The sequence below is a fragment of the Orcinus orca genome, chromosome 9, assembly GCF_937001465.1.
Source record: "Orcinus orca chromosome 9, mOrcOrc1.1, whole genome shotgun sequence".
Classification (NCBI taxonomy): domain Eukaryota; kingdom Metazoa; phylum Chordata; class Mammalia; order Artiodactyla; family Delphinidae; genus Orcinus; species Orcinus orca.
The window spans coordinates 96,560-109,180 of record NC_064567.1 but is presented as its reverse complement, the minus strand read 5'-3'; positions in this window follow the sequence as shown (position 1 = coordinate 109,180).

The window sequence follows — 12,621 nt, the reverse complement described above, 5'->3', positions numbered from 1 at the left end:
TCTTGTAATTGAAGTATAGTTAAAATATCATATTAGTTTCAGGTGTACAATATAGTGATTCAATATTTTTATAAATTATACTTCATTTAAAGTTATTACAAAATAATTGCTATATTTTCCTGTGCTGTACAATATATCTTTGTTGCTTATCATAATTTATACCTAGTAGTTTGTGTCTCCTAATCCCCTATTTTCCCCTCCCCACTTCCCTTTCCCCACTGGTAACCACTAGTTTGTTCTCTATCTCTGTGAGTCTGTTTCTGTTTTTTTTAATTCATTTGCTTTACTTTTTTAGGTTCCACATATAAGTGATATTATATGATATTTGTCTTTCTCTGTCTGACATATTTCACTAAGCATAATACCCTCCAGGTCCATCAACGTTGTTATAAATGGCAGAATTTCATTTTTTTTTATAACTGAGTAATAGTCCATTGCATATATATACCACATCTTCTTTATCCATTCATCTGTTGATGGGCACTTAGGTTGCTTTCATATCTTGGCTATTGTAAATAATGCTACTATGAAGATTGGGGTGCTTGTATCTTTTCGAATTAGTGTTTTCATTTTCTTTGGATATATGCCCAGGAGGAGAATTGCTGGATCACACAATAGTTCTATTTTTAGTTTTTTAAGGGACCTCCATACTGTTCCCCATAATGGCTGCACCAGTTTACATTCCCACCAGCAGTGTAGGAGGGTTCCCTTTTCTCCACACCCTCTCCAGCATTTATTACTTGTAGACTTTTTGATGATGGCCATTCTGACTGGTGTGAGGTGGTACCTCGTTTTAGTTTTGACTTGCATTTCTCTAATAATTATCCAATCAGCCACCCTATCTCTTTTGATTTGTGCATTTAGTCCATTGACATTGTCAACTACAAACTGGCATTTTCCATTGGCATTTGCCACCTTCATCTACAAGGATTAAATCGTGTGCTGCTGCAGCTGCTGACTTTCAACACCCCCTGAAAGGAGTTCAGCGTGGAGAGCTGAAATGAGGCCCTCTGTGCTTGGGAAAAACTGGCAGAACAGGTCTTCAGATAGTTAGATATTTTCAGGAGCCAATTTTATGAGCCCAGTTCTTGTATCTCCTCATATCTAGAAAAGCACTAAAATCCTTCATGGTGATGCCTGGTCCTCGTGACTAGCAGTAACCTGCACGAGACTAACAGAAATCTTCTGTAAAAAATATGTGCTTGATTGCATGTATTCCCCCTTCACCACAATCACGTATATACTGACCTTCCCCCTGCCTCTTTGGAGCGGTTTCTCAGAGCTATCTGGGATCCTGTCTTCTGGGCTGCAGTCCTCATTTTGCCCCAAATAATACTTAACTCGCACCTCTCACGTTGTGCATTTTTTTTAAGTTGACAACCTTTAAAGTAATTATTTCTAGGTATATGCTTATTACCATTTTGTTAGTTGTTTTTGTTTTTCCCTTTTCTTCTTTTTTTGTTTTTATTCTTGTGGTTTGGTGGTGAAGTGGTATGCTTGTGTTCCTTTCTCTCTTGTTTTTGTGTATCTATTATAGGTTTTTGATTTGTGGTTACCATGGGGTTCATATATCCTGACCTATAACTATTTGTTTTAAACAGGTCATCCTTTAAGTTCAAACACATTCTGAAATTCTATATATTTTACTCCCTTCCCCCACACTTTGTGTTTTTGATGTCATTTTATACATCTTCATGTTTATCCCTTTACAGTTTATAGTTACTATTATTATTTTTTAATTTATTTGGCTTAGTTGTGGCACGTGGTATCTTCATTGCTGCGTGCAGGATTTTGTTGCAGCATGTGAACTCTTAGTTGCGGCATGTGAACTTTTAGTTGCGGCATGCATGTGGGATCTAGTTCCCTGACCAGGGGTCGAACCTAGGCCCCCTGCATTGGGAGCATGGAGCCTTAGCCACTGGACCACCAGGGAAGTCCCTGTAGTTATTCTTGATTTTACATTTTTTTGTCTTTTGATCTTCAGACTAACTTATTTAAGTGGTTGATTCTCAGCCCTTACTATATACTTGCCTTTACTGTGGGATTTTTCCTTTCCTGTAGACACTTCTTCCTATAGCCTTTTCTTTTCTACGTAGAGAAGACTCTTCAACATTTCTCTCAGGATAGCTTTGGTATTGATGAAATCTTTTAGATTTTTTATTGTCTGAAAAGTTCTTTATCTCTCCTTCCTTTCTAAATGATAATCATGCTGGGTGGAGTATCCTAGGTTGCAGATTTTTCCCTTTCAGCACTTTAAGCATATCATGCCACTCCCCTCTGGCCTGCAAAGTTTCTGCAGAAAAATCAGCTGATAGCCTTATGGGGGTTCCCTTTTATATCTCTTTGTTTTTCTCTTGCTGCCTTTAGAATTCTCTCTTTAACTTTTGCCATTTTAATTATGATATGTCTTGGTGTGGGTCTGTTTTGGTTCATCTTGTTTGGGACCCTCTGTGCTTCCTGTACCTGGATATTTGTTTCCTCCTTCCAGCTTGGGAAGCTTCCAGCCATAATTTCACTAGATAAATTTTTGACCTCCTTCTTTCTTCTCCTTCTGGGACCCCTATAATGTGAACTTTGGTATGTTTGATACTATCCCAATGATCCCTTAAACTTTTAATTTTTTAAAACTTGTTTTTCTTTCTGCTGTTCTGATTGTGGGATTTTCATTATTCTCTCTTCCAGATCACTTATATGGTCTTCTGTATCACCCAATCTGCTGTTCATTCCTTCTAGTGTGTTTTTCATTTCAGTTATTGTATTCCTCACTTCTGATTGGTTCTTTTTAATATTGTGTTAGCTAAAAAGTTCGTTTGGGTTTTAACATCTTATGGAAAAGCTCGAACAAACATTTTGGCCAACCCAATATTTTCTAGTTCCTGTTAAAATTCTCACTGTGTTTATCTAGTCTTTTCCCTAATTCAGTTAACATTCTTCTTACTAATGCTTTGAATTCTTTATCTAGTAAATTGTTTATTTCTGTTTCATTTGTTGTTTCTTCAGAGTTTTTTTCTTGTCCTTTCAGTTGAGGCAAATTCCTCTCTCTTCTCATTTTGCTTATCTTTCTCTCTCTATGAAATGAGGTGAAACAGTTTCCTCTGGCAGTCTTGAAGGGTGTCCTTATGTGGGAGCATCCCTATAGAGTCTGCGTGTGCCCAGTGGCTTCGGTGGGAGAGCTGGATTTGATGTGAACACGTCCTGTCTTCCCTCAGGGAGTGCTGGCAGCTGTCCCCTTGGTGGGAGGTGGGGCTGGAGAGGAGGGGCTAGGGCTGGGGCCAGCTGTGAGGCAGCGTTCTCCCTCTGCTCAGGGGCTTCGCCACTCTATCAGGGCTATAGGGTCAGGTTCCAGGTTGCTGGCATAGGAGCCCTGAGGTTCAGGTCTGAGCTGGCTCAGTTTCCTTTAAACGTATGCTCTTCCCCCTCCCAGCACTGGCACCAGAGGGGAGCCCAGGGAGGGCAGTGCTGGAGCCAGAGGGTCTGCTGTGGGTTTTCCGCGAGAGTCTGGGCATGGGCTGTGGCGGTCTGCCCACCGATCTGGTCTGCTTCTGGTCACTGCCTGTGCCAACACCAGCAATGGCTGTGCCCTTCCTGCCCAGACGCTGCATAGGGTTTGAGCTTCCTCTGCATCTTTCAGCCAGGCTTCTTCCTTGGTCACGGCGGCCCTTGCTGTGTGGAACTGCCACGTGAGGCAAGCGGTGCTGGAGTGTTTGCTGGGCTCGGGCTGGGGCACGCGCCTGGGCAGTCAGCTAGCCACTGTTTCAACCCACCCTCTCTGCCCATCCCCCGGCCCCAGCTTCAGGAGCCAGCACTCATATGTCCCCCCCCCCACAAGCTCCTCACAAGAGTCCAGGCTTCCCACAGCCCTCCCGTTTGTCCCACTGGTCTTCCAACCAGCCAAGGGGGCTGTCTTTCCTTAGTCGGACCCCAGGACTGAGGTGCTCAATACGTGGCTTGATCTGCTCATGCCCCAGGGAGGGTCTCTGCCTGAGTGATTGCCCTTCCCTCTGAGCCTCTCTAGGGGCCTAGGTCCTGGCCTGATCGCTTCTCTTCCCTCCCTACCTGATTCCATGAGGATCTTTCTTGCAGCCTTGGTTGTACGGTTTCCAGTTAGTTTTCACGGAGAATTGTTCCACACATAGATGCATTTTTGGTGTGTTTGTAGGGGGAGGCGAGTTCCGTGTCCTCCTACTCTGCCATCTTGATTTGAGTCCACAATGGAAGCTTTTTCCCTTGCATGGTTTCTGAAGATGTGTCAGGTGTAATTCTTGTCTTTGCTGCTCTATATGTAAGAGAGTTTTTGCCTGTGGCTTCTTTCAAGATTTTTTCTTTGTCTCTGATTTTCTGCAATCGAATGTGATAAGTCTGTGTGCAGACGTTCTTGGTACACACTCTGCTTGCTGTTCTTGAGCTTCCTGGATCTTTGGTGTCCATCATTAGTTTTGAAAAATTCTCAGTCCTAACTGCTTCAAATATTTCCTGTTCATTTCTCTCTTTCCTCTTCTTCCTCTTCTGCTCTTCCCGTCATGTGCGTGTTACACATTCTGTAATTGCCCCACAGTCCTTGGAGCTTCTGTTCCATCTCTTTCATTCTTTTTCTTCATTGCATTTCAGCTGGGGACATTGTTATGGACATTTCTTCAAGCTCACTGATTCCTTCTCAGCCATGTCCAGACTACTGATGAGCCCATCAAAGACATTCATTTCTGTTAATGGTGTTTAATTCTCCAGACTTTCCTTTTGAGTCTTTCACAGAATTTCCGCGCTCTGCTCGCATTACCTGTGTGTTCTTGCATGTTGTCCTCTTCTCTCTTAGAGTCCTTAGCATATTAATCACAGTTGTCTTAATTTCCACGTTTGATAATTCCAGTGATGCTCGCTTTGCCTCTTCAAACTTTGAGTTTTGTCTTACAGTTTGTCCTGTAATTTTTTGGTTAAAAGTTGGACATGATGTACTTGGTTAAAAAACTAAGGTAGGGCTTCCCTGGTGGCGCAGTGGTTGGGAGTCCGCCTGCCGATGCAGGGGACACGGGTTCGTGCCCCGGTCCGGGAGGATCCCACATGCCGCGGAGCAGCTGGGCCCGTGAGCCATGGCTGCTGAGCCTGCGCGTCTGCTCCGCAACAGCAGAGGCCACAACAGTGAGAGTTCCAAGCACCGCAAAAAACCCCAAAAAAACAAAAAAACAACTAAGGTAAACTGGTCTTTGGTGTTAGTTTTTAGGATCATCTGGCTAGGAGTTGGGCTATGTTTACTGTTTGCTATAGCTGTAGGTATTGGAGGCTAAAGTTTCCTCTTGTGCCCTTGGTTTTCTCCTCCTCTGTTGTCTCTGGTTTTCCTTAGAGATCTCGTTTTTTAAAAAGGTCTGAGGTGTGCAGGTCTTTCAGTGTATTTCCCCGCTGTTGTACAGGGGTCCTACTGATGAGGCAGAGGTGAGGTGTGGGGAGGGGGCTTACAGGCCTGTGAGAGGCCTCAGTCTTTACAGAAGCCCACGTCCCTGGACTGAACTTCACAAGTGTTTCTCAGTTTTCTTCTTCCCCTTAAGCAGGCTGGGGCGGCCAGAGGGGGCTGGAGTTGAGTATTTAGGTCAGGCTCTGGTTAACCAGCTCCCCCAGAGGCAGGCCTTGTTAGGAACAGGTAGCTCTGGAGTACTGAAAAATGATTCCTTCTTTCCACCTGCTGCTGGAAGCATGAAGGGATTTTCACTGTGAGCACCTGGTCCACTCCTGAAGGTAAAAGTCACAAAAGTGTGAGGCCCCCCTGGCACCGGGCCCCCCCTGGAGTTTTTAACTCTCAACTTTGTCCACAGTGAACCTTCATCAATTAATAAATTACAGATTAGGTTTTCCCACCCCAGCCCTGGTTCCCACGAAGGTGTCTGCACCTGAGCTTTTGTCTGGTTAGCTGTGGTTCTCTGTACCAGCAGGTCTGTCTCTCGTCTGGGGGGGCCAGTGGTTTGCCCTCTGACCTCAATTTTCTGATGTGTCTAAGATGATGTCCAGGTTGTTCAGCTCTTTCTTGCTATGCAGGCAGGAGCAATGGCTTCCAAGCTCCCCACACCCCGAATTAGAAACTGGAAGCCTATGGAAGCCAGAGGTGGGTGGAACACAACACGATATTTTCATAAATGTACTGGATTACCTTTCAAAGTGCTTTGCAGAGTATAAATCAGATGGACTCCAACATTTACTCAACATTTGGTTAAGTTCAGAGAAAACGGATCAACTGATTAACCAATCAGCAGATTAAGTGACAAAGCGATGAGATATTCTGTACTTTTTTAAGACCAGGAAAGCCTTGGTAGTTGTAGCTTTAACGTTTTACATGGCAGGCTGACTTTCCAGAGCTGATGAATTAAAGAAAAAAGCTGAAGATTAAGAGCCTGGAGAGCGTAGGGACCTCGACTGAACGGTGCCCTTTGCATCCGCTCCACCGACTCCGTTCGGTCAAATCCTCAGGACTTAGCGCAGACTGTGCATCGCTCCCAGCGGGAGGGAAGGGGGAGAGCAGAGCAAAGCTTCCAATGCACCTCCTAAGACGCAGGCTCTGCAGTCTGGACGTGTGCTTGTCACCTCTTGCTCTAAATGACCCCGAACGGTGCCGTGACTGCCCCGCAGCTGCCTGCTCGCGCCCGAGCTGCCTAGGCTGGTCAGCCGTCAGAGGGGCCCCGGGGGCTCCGAGGGCCTCTGCTGCCTGCCGGTCACTGCCACACGAGGCAGCTGCTTCCACGTTAAGCTGTCATCTCCTCAGCTCTTCTTTCACGAGCCTCTCCGTGGCGGTTAGCGTCTCCGGAGCCTGAGTCACACATATTTCTGTAAAGGGACCGGCGAGGGCTCAGGGCCGCTTCTACCCAGGACGCTGGGTCGGGGCGGGGCAGCCTTTCCGAAGCTGACGTCCTGACAGGCAGAACTTGCCCTGCGCGACTACCGTCCTCCCCGCACCCTCTTCCTCAGCCCCAGCTCTAGGGTCCACCTGGGAGGCAGATTCGCTTTCGCTGGCCGCCAGGATGACGAACTGTGAGGGAGGGGGCGCAGGCCTCAGACCACTGGCTGTCTCGGGTGGAGCCGTCCCCGCCAGGCTGTGTGCAGCAAGGGCGGGGCTTGTGAGCCTCAGCGCAGTGAGGCCGGGGCACAGCACCCTGACATGCAGCAAACAGTTCCTCACCGTAAAGACCTACCCTCCAAAACCGTCAACAAAGCCACTGGAGAGGCACAGCCTTCGACGGAAACTCATCATCGGCTTAGAAAGCTAAGATCTAGTGACGTGGGGACCTTACCCGAGGCCACCGTGAGAGGTGCTGATGGTGTGACCCGGGGGAGGCACCGCGCAGGTGGTCGGGGCCGTGACAGGAGAGCGCGTGAGACCGGAGTCCCTGCAGAGCTCGAAGGACAGCCCTGATGATGAGCTCCTTGCAGGGATGGGGCGGAGGGCAGGGGGAGGTCTGCAGACACAGGCGCTGCTGAACACCCGCCAAACCCACTTTCAAAATGCACAGTGACCACGCACGACACCTCCCAGCCCAGCACCCTTCTACACTGCCCACCTACACGCCTTTCAGCACCACAAGCTGAGCCCATGCCTGCCCCTCCCGCTGCCCCAGCACCACCGTTACCAGTGCCCCTTGCATTCTCAGACCTGTCCTGGTTTGCACTTATTCCAGTCACCGTACCTTTAAGGCCACAGGTGATCTGGCCCCTCCCTACCCTCACCCCCTTCTCCACTGCTCGCCTAACAGCTGCTCCTTCTGACTGGGCCATCTGAGGTCCCACCGAGCCCCAGGTGAGCACCTCGCCTTCCTCCCTTCTCAGCTCCAGGGTCCCTGCTACAGGAGAGGCTGCCCCGACCCCCAGGCTTGGCAAGTAATCTTGTTTTTCCTTGCTGAGGGAAAAATGGAGACCCTCCACCCATCTAAGCAGAGTTTAGTGCCAGGCCAGGCCGGGGTCCTCACCCAACAGAGCGGGGAGCTGGGCACGAAGGGGCCCAGGGGAGTGTCCCCTGTGCCAGCTTTCCCTCACCAGGCTGGGTGGGACCTGCAGAGGCATAGCCGGCAGCTCTTGCGAGGAGAAGCTGTGGTCTACGCCAGGCCCCGGCCTTGGGGCACAGGTGACAGATGTTAGAGCACCCATGTCTAACATGAATTGGTAACTCAGACCCTTCCTCTCTGAGAGGAGAAGCCTGGGCAGCGAGCACCCTGCCGCAGGGCCCTGGGGGGTGGGGAGGGGGGATGCTCATCACTCCATCCACGTCCATGGCGGAGCCTTGGCTTGTCACGTGTCTGCTCTGTGCAAGAGCGGGGTCCTTCCCTTAGAGCTGGCTGGCGGGGAGACAGGTGGGGGTACCCAGAGGGCACCGACGGGGTGACAGGTCCAGAGAGGAGGGCCAGAAGGAGAAAAGGGAGAGATGGGGAGGGCAGAGATGAGGGACTGGGCAGTGAAGGGCCGGGGGCGGCGGAGCGTGGGGCTGGGACCGGGGAGCAGATCTGGAGGACCCGGGGGCCACACCGTGGGGTAGGATTTGCTGAGCCCCATGGGCAAAGGGCTGGAAGGTTTTGAGAAGGGCCCCATCTGGTGTTTCTTTCACAGGGGCAGCTCTGACCACGGCGTGGACAGACCGCACACGCGCAGGATCTGAGAGATGGTGCTGCCTTTCGAATGACTTGTTTCTGTCTTTTTTTAGGGAGAAGAGAAGAACATGAGTAAGTTTAAAGGAAGACGAAATAAAGAAATGTTTTTAACAGCATATTCAGCAGAAATGAGACTCTGGGGAGTAAACTGGCAAATGGGACTAAATTTAAAAGTTTGCTTCTAAAGTGAAGAGTGGAGGATAATTAATGACTCAAGGCCCCTTTGGATGGTTACCAATGTTCTCCCAGGAGCATCTGAAGCACCACGTGAAAGTGCAGGATGTTCTTGTCTAATGATTCTCCATCCCTGACTCCTTTTACACACAAAACCAGAAGTATTAATAAAAATATCGGAAAGTTTGGTCCTACTTCCTTTCATTAAAATATTGCTGTATATTTGCTGTTGTTTAGTCTTTTTTCCTATTCTCTAATTCCTGTTATGAGGTCCTTTCCATAATTCCAGATGCACTTTGGCAAAGGGAGGGGAGAGGGTCCTGCGAGTCATGCGCTGAACACAGAATATTTTCTCAGTCACTGTCCACAGCTACATAAGGCTTTCCCGAGACCTCGTACTGCTAGTGGCTACTTAGAGCTTCCCTCTCACTAAGGACAAAGCTGCCCAATCCCTAAGTAAGCTGTGGTAGCTGAGAGAAAAGGGCCTTGGAATCCAGGAATTTTGTCTCGGTCCTGCCACGTGACCATGGTATCATCATTTTACCTCTTGGACATAAGCCTTCCCACTTGTACAGTGAGCTGGTAGACAGGCTCATAGGTTATTCTGAATACCTCCAACACTCTGGAAGCGAGCTAAACCGATACTTAAAATTAGATTCAGCTGCATTTTCTTATTTATTTAAAGTCTTTAATGGAACAGAATGCGGCTTTTTACCTTCTTTGCTTTCAAAGCTGGAAAAAATTTCCTTTACTATAATTTATTTTATTATGCATCTTTAAAAGACAAAAGCTCAGGGCTGTTTTCACACCTGGAAGCAGAGAAAGCAGCCTGTTATCAAAGCAGGGTCTTACCCTCACTGTGCGATGTGACCTACAACCTGCAATCTGGTGTCAGCCCTTCACCTGAGAGAAAAAGTATGGCGGTGGCCAGTCACTTCCCCGGGGATACTGCCAGGCGCCAGCAAGGCTTTTGTGCGGCAGGAATATACAAGTTTCCAGAATGAACTAAATGGTGCACGTGGCCGTACTTTAACAACACCATTTCCCTCTTTACTTTTAAAAATTGAGGCATAAATCACACACAGCTACGGGCACAACGCACAAGTGTCCAGCTGACGAGTTTTGTGTATGTAAACAGCTGGGGAACCAGATCAAGGGCATTTCCAGAACCCAGGGGCTCCGCTGTCCCCCTCCCATCACTGTCCCATCTCACCGCCCCATATAGCTGTGCAGAAGCTGCAAGGCAGCAAGGAGAACACTGCTAGGACCTGGTCTGACTGACCGTCCAGCAGAGATGGTGGCTGGAGTCTGTCCCACTCATTTTGACAGTTAATCACACGCCAATCTGCGCAGCTGTCTGATTGCTTTAGGTCCGCCCCTCTCAGCCGGGTTGAAAAGTCATCAGGGGTGGGCCGTGACCCACATTTCTGCTAACCCCTACGGTGAGGGTCAGGCCTTAAATATGCAGTATTCGCTGCATATCTGTGCAACTTTCTACCCCCAGCCCATCTTCGGAGGAGCATGCCGTTTAGAAAACCTGAATGTCCAACTGGTTAGCAACCAGCCCAGTGCATGCAAGGCAGCGCTCGACCTTTGAGGAGAAACAACCCTGAGAACTGGAGACTTATCACGGGCCTCGGAGGGTTTACCGTCTGCTGGGAGACAGGAAGAGCTGTGCGGTCCTTGTGCTTTGTTCCGGTAAACTCAACCAGCCCGTCCCAGAGAACTCAGATGATTATACATGAAGTAAACACTGAGCTTTAACTCAAATGCCTTTATGAGTCAACAACCAAGTTGGACGTGATGTGACTGCAGAAAACGAAGCTGCGTTAAACCCACAAGCAACCCACGCTTCTCCTGAGAATGGGCCTTGTTGTAACTGAGGGCACTTTAGCTGATTGCTTTAAGGTGTTCATCCCTCAGAGGTTCACAGCCTGCTTTGTTTCTTTCTGCAGTGCGCTCTCTCTGCAGCTTGTAAAGTACGAGAACGCTGGGAACCGGAAGAGGAGACCGAGAGGCACGGTGCGGGCAGGACGGTTCATCGCCCGCCTCCGCCTGCGTGGAAGACCGCGGAAGGCGATTTCCGCACTGCGTGTGGGCGGCTGTAACCGGCTTGCGTGCGACCGGCGGACGTGGTGATGTCGTCACCGGGTAAGCTTCCCCGCGGGTTCCGCAGCAGCTGGTGTTTTCTCGGCACCACCAGGGTGTTGATAGCCCTGGTGTGCAGCCCGGGCCGGCGGAGGGCGGCCTGCTGCAGGGCTGCCTGCCTCACCCGCGGGCGGGGATGCTTAGCGGCCTCGCAGCCCCCCAGGCCGCCTCCTAGGCCGTGGCTGTCTGTGACCCGCTGGTCGAACCTTCTTGGAAGGCCACGCACGTTGCAAGGATTTGGGGGCCAAGCCCGGAGGGCAGGACGGCGCTGGATGACCAGCCTCTGTCAGGGCAGGAAGAAGGGAGAGGCCTCGGGCGCCCAGGGCTGGCGTTCCGTCCGGCTCCGGCTTCTGGGAGATGCTGGAGCCGGGCGGGGGCGGCCCCTCCCGAGGGAGGGCTCCGTCCTTGGTCCCGCCCGAGAGGCCGTCAGCTAGTATTTACTGTGAGGCGCTTCCGGTGACTGTCTTAGGAAACGCCCTCAGCCCCACCTCAGTGGCCCCGTTTCAGTGACAAGGAAACAAAAGGGAGGTAGGCGAGCCCGATGTGGAGGCCCAGCGTCTGATTTTCGGGCCGTAACTAACGTCTGCCTCATGCTTCCTCCTCCTGAGGCCCCTCGTTTCTGGGGTTCAGAAAGGAGGACCTGGCGATTTAACTTGGCACCAGCTGAGCCTCTGCCCTCCACGGACCGGAGTGAAGCCCGGCCCGGGATGGGAGCCGCATCAGGCCTGCGCAGCCAGCAGGCGGACTGGGGCGGAGGGACCCCGCGCTGCCCAGCGGGCCGCCGACCTCGCCTCGTCCTCGAGCAGAGAGGGTTCCCCGGCTCCACGCTCGGGCCCTTGCTTGTTCGTTGAGGAAGAAAACCTCAGTTATCCAGAAACGGTCATTATCGTTTAGAAGCCGCATGACTTGCGCAGCTGGAGACAAGGCCCAGGCCAGCCACTGATGCAGATACTGTAGACCCGTTTTCTTTCTTTGTTTTTTAGGTGGAAAAGGAATATATATATATATATACATATATATATATATGTATATATATAGAGAGAGAGTTATTTTTTTTTGTTTTTTTTGTTTTTTTGTTTTTTTGCGGTACGCGGGCCTCTCACTGTTGTGGCCTCTCCCGTTGCGGAGCACAGGCTCCGGACGCGCAGGCTCAGCGGCCATGGCTCACGGGCCCAGCCGCTCCGCGGCATGTGGGATCTTCCCAGACCGGGGCACGAACCCGTGTCCCCTGCAATGGCAGGCAGACTCTCAACCACTGCGCCACCAGGGAAGCCCTATATATATAGTTTTAATTATTGATTTCGCTGCCAAAGTGTATAGTCACCCAGAAGGCTTGTAGCAAGCCCTTAATTTCTGGACAGGGAATCAGAGTAAGTTAGGACAAATTAAAGAGATTGAAGAATCCATGAGAAACAGGCCCATGTGACCTTTATTAATGAAATTTCACTGCTCTCATTCTCTTCCCTTTGAATAAGAAAATGTTTCTTTTAATTTCCCATTTCCTTACAGTTCCGTTTATGAAACGCTCTTTTGAAAATGCAATTCTAATGCCATCTTCTTAGAATTTAATTCCTAGGAAAATAGAAAACTAAAGCGCCATGTCTCGAGCTGGAGACCAAGGCTGGGGACTCGCGAGGTCGGTGTGGTGATGGTGGAGGGACGGGGGTTGGGGAGCCCTGCTGGC